Here is a 13,802-nt window from a genome sequence, read left to right as displayed (position 1 = left end):
GCACCGGAGTTAACCACTATGACATGGGACTGGCCCTGCATAGCTATTATTTTCCCTTTAAATAGTCAATTATATTTTAAAAAGATTTAGAAATAAGAAAAAATATTTTATTTTCACCCGTATATTTACCATTTCCACTGCTCTTCTTTTCTTTGTATAGATCGAGACTCCATCTCATATTATTTTCTTTCTGCCTGAAGGACTTCCTTTACCATTTATTGTAGTACAAGTCTACTGGTGACAAATTTGTTCAACTTTTATACATCCAGAAAAGTCACTTTTTTAGCATTCATTTTTCTAAAGATATTTTTGCTGGGTATAGAATTCTAGTTTGACACCTTTAGGTTTTTTCCCTTTCAGACCTTGAAAGATGCTGTTTCTGATTTACATTGTTTCCAATGGAAGGTGTTGTCATTTTTTGTTCTTCTGTACCTAATGTATCTTTTTTCACTGGCTGCTTTTAAGTTTTTCTCTTAATCATTGTTTTAAGCCATTTAATTATGATATTCCTTGAGATAGTTTTCTTCATGTTCCTTGTACTTATGATTTTGAACTTCTTAGACCTGTGTTTTTATAGTTTACATTGAATTTGGAAAATTTATACTACCTACTCATCTCTCTCTTCTCCTTTGGGGACTCTGATATCACATATTTTAGACTTCATGAAGTTTTCCCAAAGCTTATTGATGCTCTGTTCACTTTATTCACTCTTTTTTTCTGCATTTCATTTCAGAAACTTTTTATTATTATGTCCCAAGTTCACTAATCTTTTTTTTTTTGTTTTTTTTGGTGAGGAAGATTGTCCCTGAGCTAACATCTATAACAATCTTCCTCTATTTTGTATATGGGATGCCACCACAACATGGCTTGATGAGCAGTGTGTAGGTCTGTGCCCAGGATCCAAACCTGGGAAGCCTGGGCCACCAAAGTGCACCATGCAAACTTAACCACTATGCTACCGGGCTGGCCCCACCAAGATGACTAATCTTTTATTCTGCAGTGTCTAATCTTCTGTTAACCCTATCAAGTGTATTTTCATCTCACATATTGTTTTTTCATCTCTAGAAGTTTTATTTGGGTGTTTTTTAATTTTTCTGGTCTCTCTCGAACATATTTCCTCTACCTTCTCGAATATATAAAATAGTTACAAGTCCATATCTACTAATTCTATCATCTGGTTGTTTATAAGTTTATTTCTATTGATTAATTTTTGTCCTAGCTATGGGTATTATTTTTCTGTTACTTTGCATGTCTCTTACTTTTTTATTTGATGCCACAAATTTTTAATTATACCATTTCCTGTGTAAATATTTTTGTATTACTATTAATATTCTGCAGATATGTTCTGCAGTGCAGTTAAGGTTCTTGGAAACAGTTTTATACTTTCAATTTTTGTTTATGTGGGCCCAGAGTAGCCTAGAGTCTTAAGCGAATTTTACTTTACTATTGAGGCAATCCTCTTCTAAGTAATATACACTGTGAATTAAAAAGTCTTTCTACTCTATTTATTGTGTTGAAAACACAAACAATTCTCAGTTCTTTGTGAGCTCTAAGAGTTAAAAGTGGTTATTTCCCTAGCATCCAGTAAAGTGTTCACATGCATGAGCTGATCAATACTCAGCTGAAAATGAGGAGGAGCATCTGCAGTTCTCTGGAATTCTCTCTCTCTGTGCAGTTTTCTTCTTTCAAGTACTCTACAAGTTCTTGGAGCCTCCTTGGCATTCCCAGATTCTCAACATGTCTCCTCAGCTCAGGGAGACCACAAGGCTCTCGGTTCTTTCCCTGGGTTCTCCCTCCAGTCAGTACCCTGGAGCAATCACAGAGTTAACCGTGTTAGTTTCCCTTTTTTCAGATATCACTCCCTTGTGCTGCCTGATGCTAATCTCTGAATACCAGTATTTCATATATTTGGTTCTGTGTGTTTTTTCTGATGGGAGAGTAAATCTGGACCATCTTACTTCAACTTGGCCACACCACATATGGCTTTTAGAGTATGTTTTTAACATTTCAAAGCAATCTCTATATATTTTGCTTTTATTTTTATATCACCTCTATAAAGTGTTTAAAGGGAAGATAATTATGTTCACATTTAACCTTGGAGGAAATTTATACTTATCTATGATCACCCCATTCCTTTAGTGGAAATGCCTGCCCTGTAACCTGGTACCCTGCATCTAACTGTAAGTTTTCTCTGAACAACCATGTCAAAAAATGGCACTTTTACTTTTAAAGGTAAATACTTGGGGATTTTTAAAAATCACTCATATATGAAGTAATTATATGCATAACCTTTTCTTTAATGCTTTGTTAAATTATTTCTTCTAAACACTGTTCCCATTTTCTTTTCACATCAAAGATTGAATTATTTTCATCTGGAGCTAAAAATTTCCCAAGGAGTTGGAAGATATATAAAGGTAGAATTGACAGTATATTATTAGTGTCATCTTATCAAACACATCTTTCAGTGTGAACTTTCTGCAGCTGACTTTTGGTGTACAAATTTACCGCTAAGGTTGGTGTACAAATATCAGACAAAATTTCCAAGGTCAATTTTAAAGGAGGAATTGAAAAGCAAGTTGACAAAAATATATCATCAGTAATGTTTCAGGAAAAGTGATGTGATTTTTTTCAACATAATTTTTAAATTTTTTTATTATAAATATAATGCATCTTACTTGCTAAAAAGATTTAAAATACAAATAAAAAAGAAAAAAGACTAAAATTACCCACAATTTAAGAATTTCTGAAATTTCAGAATTTCAGAATCAGAAAAAACTACTACTAGCATTTTGGTGTATTTCCTTCTGGTCTATTTTTCTCTATTCATATAGAACTTTATATGTTTATTTTTATTATAAAATAATGTTGTAGTTAAATTAGACATGTTTTGTAAACTTTTTTTTCTTTGCTTTAATATCAGCTGATAGGCTTCTAATAGCTTCAGTTCTTCCTTTTTAGAATCTAATACTTATGTTATACTTGTGCAAACATCTCTTCTGTTTAAAACCCAGATGTTTGTCACTTGCTTGTATTCCTAAACCTGACCCTAAAAGGAGCGAGTCAAAAGTTTAATAAATAGAAAAGTAATTGTTACTTAGAAGGAAAAAAAAAAGACATGCTCAATATCCAAAATTTTAGTCTGTACTCCAAACAAAACATTCAAGATGAACAATTATCTGTGGTTAATCAACTATTTGTTGAACCAATCTTTCCTTCGGAGGGGACAGTTTTTCTAAAGCTTTGTTTCAGGGATTTCCCCTTTTGGATTTTTCACAAGGGACTCGTAGAAATATGTTGGCCACACCTAGACCCCAAGAGATGTTATTCATGGGCTAATAGCCCACTAGCCCATTACTCTCACAGAAGGTGCTAAGGTGGGAGATGTTACAACGGCAGAAAGGGAATCAAGGTGGCAGCAATAGCCTGTCAGAACTCATAAGTGTTCTGACCTTATAAGAATGAAGAAAACTCTCATTACCCAATAATGTGTAAAGAAGACAGTACTAACAACATACTTTCCAGCATGGATGAAGAATGAGATTTTCTAATAAATAGAGATGCATTTTTTTCTTCTGTGTTTCCCAATCAGCCAGACCAAAACAATCACCTGGGGCATTTGTTAAAAATCCAGATCCCTCTCTCTACCCCAGAACCACTGAATCCTACATCTCCAAGGAAGACTCTACTTTTAACAAATTCCCCTTCCCCAGGCAATTCTCATAGTATTAAACTTCAGCAAATAATGTGGTCCTAAAACTATATTGAATGCATTTGTCTCTGCTGATTCAGAAAAGGCATTTCACAATCTTGCTGGATCTTAGGGGAAGCACTAAGAACACACATTATGGAAATTGTCGAAAGAGTAAGCTTTATGGTATGTGTTTTTTTGCTACAAAAAAAAAAGAACATATATTATGGTGGAATTATGTAGGTTATAAGAAATAGAGTGTCCGGTTTAACAGATGATTTTTAATAGAAATTTCATGTATGGTTGATATTCAGGTCATTTCAGGGTGTTCTATAACATTCACACTCGGTTTATGTTGGTTAGCAAAGCACAGTTGTTATCAAACTCTAAGTTGTCTCAGATAAATTTATTTGCAGCAGTGGTGTGAATCACGTATTTTGTTTCACCATCTCAATGATTTGTGCCATTTCTTACAAAATGACTCATATTACTTTCCTGCTAACCTGAGCCAAAACTCCTTCAGGGAAAAGCCAGTTTCTCTGCGAAGTAAGTGAACTCCTCAACAGAGTACCATAATCAGATTTATTAAGGGATGAGGAGAGTGGCAGCTAAAAGCAAATTGGATCTACCCATTGGTGTAAGAGAAAGATACAGAAATACCTCCTGTGGTGGATCATCAGAGTGAGACGAATGCCTCACAACATCAGAGATGTAAAGTAAGAACTTCAGAAAAATATTCTTTCTTATGATAAATTTGCCTTCTTCTAGGTGCCCAAGTGGTAGCCTGGGAATAGTGCAAACTGGCAGCAATAAATCTTGACCAGCTAGCTACTATTTTGCCTGGTTACTAACAATTCAAGAAAGTCCAGGAATTACTGATTGCAATTCATTACTTTTCCTGTTTGGGGTTTTTTTTTCCCCCTTTTAATAACCTTACCCATTCCTACATTTTAGTTCTTACATAAGATTGTTTTCCATTTCAATTTCTTTAATAATTATATAAGTCAATATGTAATATAGTAATTAACAAACCATTAGTAATATAAGTATCTATTAGAACTTGCTCCTGTTTATCTTTTAAAGTGAATTTTATTTCATAACACTGAAAGAGGAGAGCACAGCCTGTGAAGCTGATTTTTCTTCCAGTAAGGAAGTAGCAGGATGAATAATAGCATTGGTGGGTTAGCAGGGCAGAGTACCGTCTGTGCTACAAAATGAATTGCCAAATTTGGGGATACGTGTTTAGAGCATCTGTATCTTTGGCTTTCCTTCCTCTAATCAGTAAACTGACTAAAAGCAAGTTGCATATATTTTCCTTGAGATAAGGTACATGCTTTGAAACTCTGCAAAAGAACAAGGAAGGCAAATTCATTATATGTCGTTTCATTCTATCTGGCATGCAGATGATAAGACTCCTGTTTTCGTGAATTATAAAGCCTCTGTTCTGCTCTTGGTTTTGGGAGCCTTAAACAGTCAAAACTTTGTCTCCATGACCCCTAACTCATCCCTATCCTTGAATAGTTATTTTCATTTTCTGTTTATTTTCTTTTATTAATTCTTTAAGCATAATAACACCAATGACCTCAGGAGCTATTTTGTATATATGCCACATTGGCACATCTTATTTTGGTACATTGTATATATCTTGGTACATGGTACATCCTCTCCTGTTACTTTGGGGCTATGAATTAAAATGTGCTAAAGTTTTCAAAGAATTCTTATTTTGTCTAGTATAAGATGAAAACTTGAATGTATTATTGTGATGTGTATTGTCTCTATCAGGAAAGGACTGGATGGGCATCTAATCCATTATTTCTACAAAACTATTCTGAATAATGTCCATTATAAATCACTACAATAAGTAACTCACCAAACTCAAATGAAACTAACCACATTATTGAACCATATCAGTCCCTGGTATGCCTTACCTAAGTCTGACTTAGGGCAGGGATGGCAGTGCGAGTAAGAAGAGGCGATGATGACAGGCTCATACAGGATGAACTGTAGAAAGACTACTAATTACGAATTTACTTTAGTAGAGGTCAGCCAAGCTCTGTCTCATTTATTAAGGAAAAATAATCCTGAGAGATAGATATTATCATTCCCATTTTACTGATAAAGTTACTGAACTGAAGCTAAGTGATGTCAAAGGATTTATAACAGTTCAGATAACTACTTTGTGAGAGAGCTGGGATTGGAACACAAATCTGTCTGCCAAGCACTTACTCATTTTTTTAGATAAGACTTAAGAAATATTGTTTTCTTATCAAGTCACAATTATTAATATCTAATACTGTCCTTCAGTCTACATCATAAAACAGCGTCATTGCCGTTCTACTCTCAAAATGTACATTCGTTAATTTCCTTAATTATGAAGTGACTTATCCTATAATATCATCACTTACAAAATGAAAGTTGGATTTTAAATCCCCAGAAGCAAAAATTTATATTTCTTATCATTTTTTAAATAAAAAAAGAAATTAATGATATCATTATATTCCCTTCTATGTGCAAAACCTGTATTGTTACCTAATGGACATTCATATGGAGTGGCATGGTAGAATTACCGTATATTTTGAACTTTGTAACTAACCTTGAAGGTTGTTCATAATTTATTTCTCTTAGGAAGTTTTATGCAGTAAAAAGCAACCAGGTTAAAAAAAAAACAGACTGGCAAGAATATATCTCTGATTTTCTTTAAACGAATTCTTCTTAGAGAGAAGGCATTAGGGTCAACTTTGGATGTTAAGTCTTTTGAGAAATCAGCCTAACAGTGTATCATAGTATTAGAATACTAGGGGCTATTTTTGGAGATACTGCTGGTGAACTTTCCTCCAGATTTAAAGAAGCAATCTCTACCCCTGCCTCAACTCACAGCTCCTTCAGCTGTTGGAGAAGACAATCTCAACCACATCTGCCCTGGCCCACCATATGACACTGGACCCTCTGGAGCCTCTTCTCCTACTGCCCTTTCCCCTGTTACCATGTTTCAGCCAGAGTTGTCCTTATCATTCTCCAGTCTGTTAACCTCCTTCTTGCCTCAGAGCTTTTTCATAGGCTGTTTTCTCTGTCTCTAATGCTCTTCCCCAGATTTTAGTAGGGCAGGCTTCTTTTTGCCATTTTCAACTTAATATCAGCTCCTCAGCAAAACCATCCCTGAACACCCAACCTAGAGAATCCCACCATTATTTGTATTACATTGCCCAGTTCTTTTCCTTTGTCATGCTTGACTTTTTAGATTATTTACTGCAATTTTTCAAAAGATTTCCCAGAAGTAGTGAAAAGTCATCATCATATCACAGAATGTAAGAATTGGAAGACATTATCTAGATCAAAGGCCTCGGTTTCAGATCAGTAAACTGAAAGGCCTAGAAACAGAAGTGGATCATCCAACATCACTCTGTTGGTTAGCGTCAGAGTCACTCAGTCCAGCAACCGACCTTCTGTCTCATCTTTGTATATAGAAAGAGCCAAAGAAACTACACTTTGCTGCTTAAAGGAAGAAAAAGAACCCAATCAAGTAGGTCATTGCATGCAGTCCTGTCCTGGGAGAGTGAGGGAGATGCAGCCTTTGATGTAAACTCTGCTTCTTCTAACACCCACTCAAAGCTCATCAGAACCTAATTATCCTTGTTAGATATCATCTAACCCATGGGCTACAAGGGGAAAGGGAGAAATTAAAACTCTCAGAAGCGTTGAAAACTATGGATCACGCAAATGAGACTGAGAGCAAAGAGAGTATGAGAAATATGAAACAGACAGCTGTTCCAGATCTGAGGGCTCACAGACATTCAAGATTCAAGAGTTACAGAGATCCCTCAATGTCAGGCTGATGGAAGAATGAAAGGGTTGTGACCAAGAAGGGTGAGAATGTTCCTTCCTTGTCAATAATCAACCAAATATTATTTTTAATCAATAGAGTTATTGATTCAGGGAAGAAAATATATTTTCAGAAGTATATTATGTTTATAGATGTACATTATGTATCATAATCACATCTATAGCTTCAACTTTTCGTGAAAATAAAAATGAAACTCAGAATTAGCGCACATGGAAAAATGGGCATGCTACATCCTGTCATTCTATACTTGCCTAGTTAATTAGGGTAAATTGGAATAGCTGGACCATTTTTCATTTTCTTCTCCTCTTGTGCTTTCTTCAATTGGGTGATGGCTAGGCCTAGGGTGAATAGACAGGTGATTTAAGGGGCTTCAGGTGATTAAAAAGGAGCAGCTAAGGTAGAGGTATGCAGAGGGGTCCAGGTCCCAGGGCCAAGCAGAGCAGAAGGGCCCAGACTGGAGGTAGAGACAAGTGTGAAAACACTCTTTGGTCTCACTCACTGGTGTGTGGGGCAGAGGGGCGGGAAAGGTCATGAACTTACTGTTCTCAAGTGCTTATTATATGCCAGTGGTTATGTTGGGTGCTTTACAAATTCTCTCTCATTTACCCTCACTACAACTCTAAGATGTGGAAAACTCAAGGCTTAAATCACATGCCTGAAATCCCACAGCTTGGAAGTGATAGATCTGGTATTCAAATCTAGTTATGTCTGGCCTTGTGCTTTTCTCTATTCAATACTGACTCTCAATAACAAAACAAAGAATGGATCTTGGGTTTTCACATCCTCAATACCAATTCCAACCTGGTCTCAATAAGCAGCTTTTAGAAGAGAGAAGGAAGGACAGAAGGGAGGAAGAAAGGAGGGAGGGTGGGAAGGACACAGATATGCAGTGAAGAGACTTCAGAAGAGAGTAGGAAAACCTTGAGGACCCGACAACCAAAGGCAGAGCCACACATGTCCAATCAGTTTACACTTGCTTTCTCATGATGAGGATCTTCTCCTCTGGGCCTTAGCTTGGCAGGTTTCTGTTGTTTCCTATATCATTAATATCTCTAGAAGTTGCAAATTAGTGATTTTCTCATTATCTCAATCTTTTCACAATTATTAGTTGGAATACTTAAAAAAAAAATTTCTGTCATTAGCTGGTACTAGTTGGTTACTCTGACAATCTTTTGAAAAGGAAAAGCAGGAAAAGCTTAGAATTATCATGCTTTCTAGGTGACTGGGCTCCGAAAACTTTGTTCTTTCCAGATCTTTTGAGCAAGCAGACCATTATATGACCACCATCACCTCAAGGAAGCCAGCCACAGCCCTCCTGGCAGCCCTAGGATCTTATGTCTCTGACTCTAAAGCCTTTGTTTTCTTAGAACACAAACCACAGTAACGTGGGCATTTTCCTAAATATGTCTTAGGTTTTAAGGCATTGCTAGATACACCAAATTATTTTATGTAATTCATAGAGAGTGTATAATTATGAATTTGGCAGAAGCTTATGGAAGAGTTAAGTAAACAGAGAGGGTTTTTGGTTTTTTGCTGAGGAAGATTGGCCCTGAGCTAATATCTGTGCCAATCTTCCTCTCTTTTGTATGTGGGTGGCCGCCACAGCATGGCCGCCAATGAGTAGTGTAGGTCCATGCCCAGGAACCGAACTCGGGCTGCCAAAATAGAGCATGTCAAACTTAACCCACTAGGCCACAGGACTGGCCCCCCAGAGAGGGTTTTTAATATGCTCACTTCCTGATAGTGAACTGCCTCTTATTCTACAATATATTTATACAAAGGAGTCCCACAGTTTGGTGACCACTTAGGAGGACACGTCCACCCAGTTAAGCATTTTCTCCTTTGCAGCCTAGCCTTGAAAACCAGTAATTGGATATGATTTCTCCATCCCACCCCTACTCTCAACGCAATGGGAGTCTCCCACGTTCCTGTCAGGCAATGTGTTTGCTCACAGGACTTGCCAGATTGTTTTCCTTAATCAGTGTTTCCATTTGTTGCAAAAGTAAATCAGTGTCAGCACATTGACAATGGAGACACGCTCTTGAATTATTTACTAAAGGTTGCTTAATTACAACAAGATCAACATGCTCTTTGAAATATATGCTCTAGAAACCAATTTCATCGTGGACACTTTTTCCATTTGAGTTGCTGTTGTGTGTGTGGTTGATAGTTTTCCTGCTGAATACAATTACAATATTTTTAATACCATGTTAATTCTAAAACAATACGTCATCAATCTTGAGTGTATAAAGATTCAGTGTCGGATGTTAACTAAACTTATTGTGGTAATCGTTTTGCAATACATACATATATCAAATCATTATGTTGTGCACGTAAAACTAATACAATGTTATATGTCAATTATATCTCAATAAAACCAGAAAAAATAATTTAAAAAATGATGCAGTGGAATATCTACTCTTACAAACATATCCACTACCATTTTTTGCCTCATATTTTCTCCTGAAACTCTGGTAATGTAAAAATGCCAACATAATAAATGAATTCTATGTATATATGCATTGAAATAATCATCATGTATTTACACTTTATTTTAAAGAAATATCTGCTTTCAAAAGGGACCAAACTAACCTCATTTACATGTTTTTCTGATCTTTTGTGACTTAAACAAGTCAAAGCAATGGCTATACTCTGAGAGATGCTGGTATATTCTGTCATGTTTTATAAGTATTAAAATAGGTTTGGTTTTTTTTTTTGGTGAGGAAGATTGGCCCTCAGCTAACATCCATTGCCAGTCTTCTTCTTTTTGCTGAGGAAGATTAGCCCTGAGCTAACATTTGTGCCAATCTTCCTCTGTTTTGCATGTGGGACACCACAACAGAATGTCTTGATAAGTGGTATGTATGTCCATGCCCTGGATCTGAACCTGCGAACCCCAGGCCACCAAAGCAGAGTGCATGAACTTGACTGCTACACCAATGGGCCAGCCCCTTAAAACAGGTTTTTATGGATGTGAAATATTTTGGGATTGTTTATTTAAATTATGATGCATTTATAAGATGGGATACTATTCAGACAATAATAATGATAATAATAACTAATTAATATAGCCCTTACTATGTGCCAGGTATTGTTAACACATGCTTTACATATAGTAACTTATTTACACATCACAGTAACCCTTTGAAGTGAAAGAACTGAGATGCAGAAAGATTAAGAGACTTCCCAAGGTCATACAACAGGTAAATCATGCATTGCGATTTGAACCCAGGTAGTTCAGCTCCAAAGTCTAAGTGGTTAAGCACTACATCATGTTGCTTCCCATCTGAAAACACACTGCAGATAAATGAGGAATCATGTAAATATATTCACGATCTCTTGTTGAGGGAGCAAAGCAGTTTACAAACCAGTATCAGATCAATTATTAAATACACAAATACATCTATATATTTGTATATATTTACACGTATATATGTATATACACATGCATAAACACACATACACATACATAGATACAAAAAGAAAAAAATTGGAAGATTATATTATATACCAAAAGTTTAACAGAAGTTGACTCTCAGTGATGGGATTATCAGTGATTATTTTCTTTCTTTAGAATTTCTGTATTTTCCAAATCTTTTATCATAAATATGTGGTTAATTTGATGATTTTTTAAAATGCTATTAAAAAAAATTTTCCATGAGAGGACCACATACTCTTTTGTTTGTATTTTAGAGGTTCAATCGTATGTTACTAAAATAATAAAATAATATACACATAGTAGCCCCCAAACTTAGCAATTTCCTCTTCAAACCTCTTATAACTTGCTAATGCAATCATTGTATGGCAGCGTCCAATGGGGAATTCTTAGTTCCTCAAGGCTACTCTCTTCTAACTTTCATTAAATGCCTTGGCCTTTTCGCTTCTTCTTTCCATCTGAGGCTGCCATTATCCTTTGTTTCTCTGGCAGTTAGCAAGCTTTTAACCCCCTGTCATGTCAAAGGAAACTTCTCAGTCTCCAAAGCTACATTGTACAATATGTTAGCCCCTAACCATTCATGGATATTTAAATCTAAATTAATTAACACTAAATAAAATTAGAAATTCAGTTCCTTAGTCACATTAGCCACATTTCAAGTGCGCAATAGCCAAATGTTACTAGCAGCTGCCACATTGAGCAGTGTTGCTCCAGTGGCATGGTGAATCATGACTCTTCTCTTCCCCTCCTATTTATGCTGGCTGGTTGCAGAAAGTGAATTTTCAAATCCTGGAATGTGCTTCCTTCCTTGCTCTTGGAGCCACAAATTTCTTCTTTTTTTCTTTCTGCTTTTCTTTAGCCTTGTCCAAGCATCTAGAAATAACAGAGCTCTTCCACTGCAAAAGATAATGTCTTGCCAATGGTCCATGTGGGATTTACAGATGAGATTTTCATTCCCCTGCAAGCATAATTTCTGCTATTTATTTTGCTGAAACACCATATGTCTCCTTCTCAGTTTTGAACTACGTTACAGAGCACTATTCACTTAAACCTTGGAGGAACCATGCCCAATCACGTCAAGGAGACATTCCCAAGGTTTTGACTTAGGCAACTGGAGAGATAGTGTCTTTGAATTGGATGTACCTTGGCATATCAAAGTTAGTAAAGCCAGAGACCCACATTAGAGATAGCAGAGATATCATTTGGGGACTCATCAGCTTACAGCTGGTAATGGCGGCAGCTGTAATGGATGTGGTCATCTGCAATAAGGGGAAGAAAACTTACTTTGCATGATTTTTGTAGAAAAGAAATGAAATGACTTATGTAGTTATATGCCTAACACATAGTTTAAAAAATGGTAAAAAAATAAAGGGGGGGGGCTGGCCCCATTGCCTAGTGGTTAGGTTTGGCACACTCACTTCAGTGGCCCGAGTTTGTGGCTTCAAAACCCAGGCGTGAACACACACCACTCATTAGCCATGCTGTGGCAGCAACCCACATATAAAATAGAGGAAGATTGGCACAGAAGTTAGCTCAGGGCTAATCTTCCTCAGCAAAAAAAAAAAAGCTAATCCCTGAATCAGTAAAGAATTATGTTCAATAGGTAATGACAGAGATAGAAATATAGAAGTTTATGCAAATTAGAGTTTTATTTTCTCATATAACAAGATGAGAGGTAAGCATTGGTTCAGCACCTTGATGAAGTCCTCAGGGACCCAAGTTTGCTATCTTTATCATTTAACTCCCATCTTCAAGATCACAAGACTGTTGTGGGAGTTATAACCATCACACACATTGTAGCAGCAGAGCTTCAGGTGACCCATCATGAGCCCTGTGTTCTGGTGTTCACACCCTTATACAATCCCCTCCCGTGAGTGTGTTTAGGACCTGGGACTTGCTTCTAACCAATAGTATATACAAAGGAGATGGGGTGTCACTCCCATGATCACGTTACCTTATATAACGCTCCATCTGGCCAGCAGACTGACTAGAGTCTTCCCCTTCACCTGCCTTGACGCAGCAAGCTGCTATGAATTAAGCAGCCACATTGGAGAAACCCATATGGAAAGGAATTGTGGGCAGTTTCCAGCAAGAAACTGAAGCCCTCAGGCCTACGGTTGCAAAGAAATGAATTCTGCCAACAATCTGAGGGAGCTTGGAAGAAAATGACCCCCTTGTAAGCTGCTAGTGAGACTGTGGCCCCAGCTAATACCTGGACTGAAGTCTGGTGAGCCTCTAAAGTTGAGAACCCAGCTAAGCTGTGCCTGGACTCCTGACCCAAAAAAACTGAAATAATAAACGTGCATTGTTTTAAGGCACTGTTTGTGTTAATTTGTTATACAACAGAGATAACTAATACATCCAAGGAGAGAGCATGGAAGGGAATGAGACAAAAGAGGCAAGCACCAGATATCTTTACCTTGACATCTCACTGAACAACTTGTGTAAGTCACATTAGCCATAATTAATTACACTCTCTATGAGTATCTATGTGTCGATCTGTGTATGTATGTATGCATCTATCTATTTATCTATCTATGTTTTTATCTGTCTACCTATGGTTGCAAGTGGTGCTGATAAATGAAATCTTATTAAGACACAATCCCTCAATGAATACATTCAGGATTCTGTTATCAAAGAAGAGAAGGGAAATATATTGGGGGGAGCAAAGAATGAGATGGCTCCACAGAGCCTTCCTGTCTTAGGTCCCAATTTGTCTTCTTCCTTATAAAACTAGATCCCCATCCAAAATCTCCACACAGACAGAGATGGGAAATGGTAGTATCCTCTCCCTGTAGAAATATGTTTTCATCTTGTCTTGGCCCCAAGTATCAGAA

This window comes from Ceratotherium simum, chromosome 12, assembly GCF_057802395.1.
Source record: "Ceratotherium simum simum isolate JZ-2026a chromosome 12, ASM5780239v1, whole genome shotgun sequence".
Taxonomy (NCBI): domain Eukaryota; kingdom Metazoa; phylum Chordata; class Mammalia; order Perissodactyla; family Rhinocerotidae; genus Ceratotherium; species Ceratotherium simum.
The sequence above is the reverse complement of the archived record's forward strand: the minus strand, read 5'-3'. Positions refer to the sequence as shown.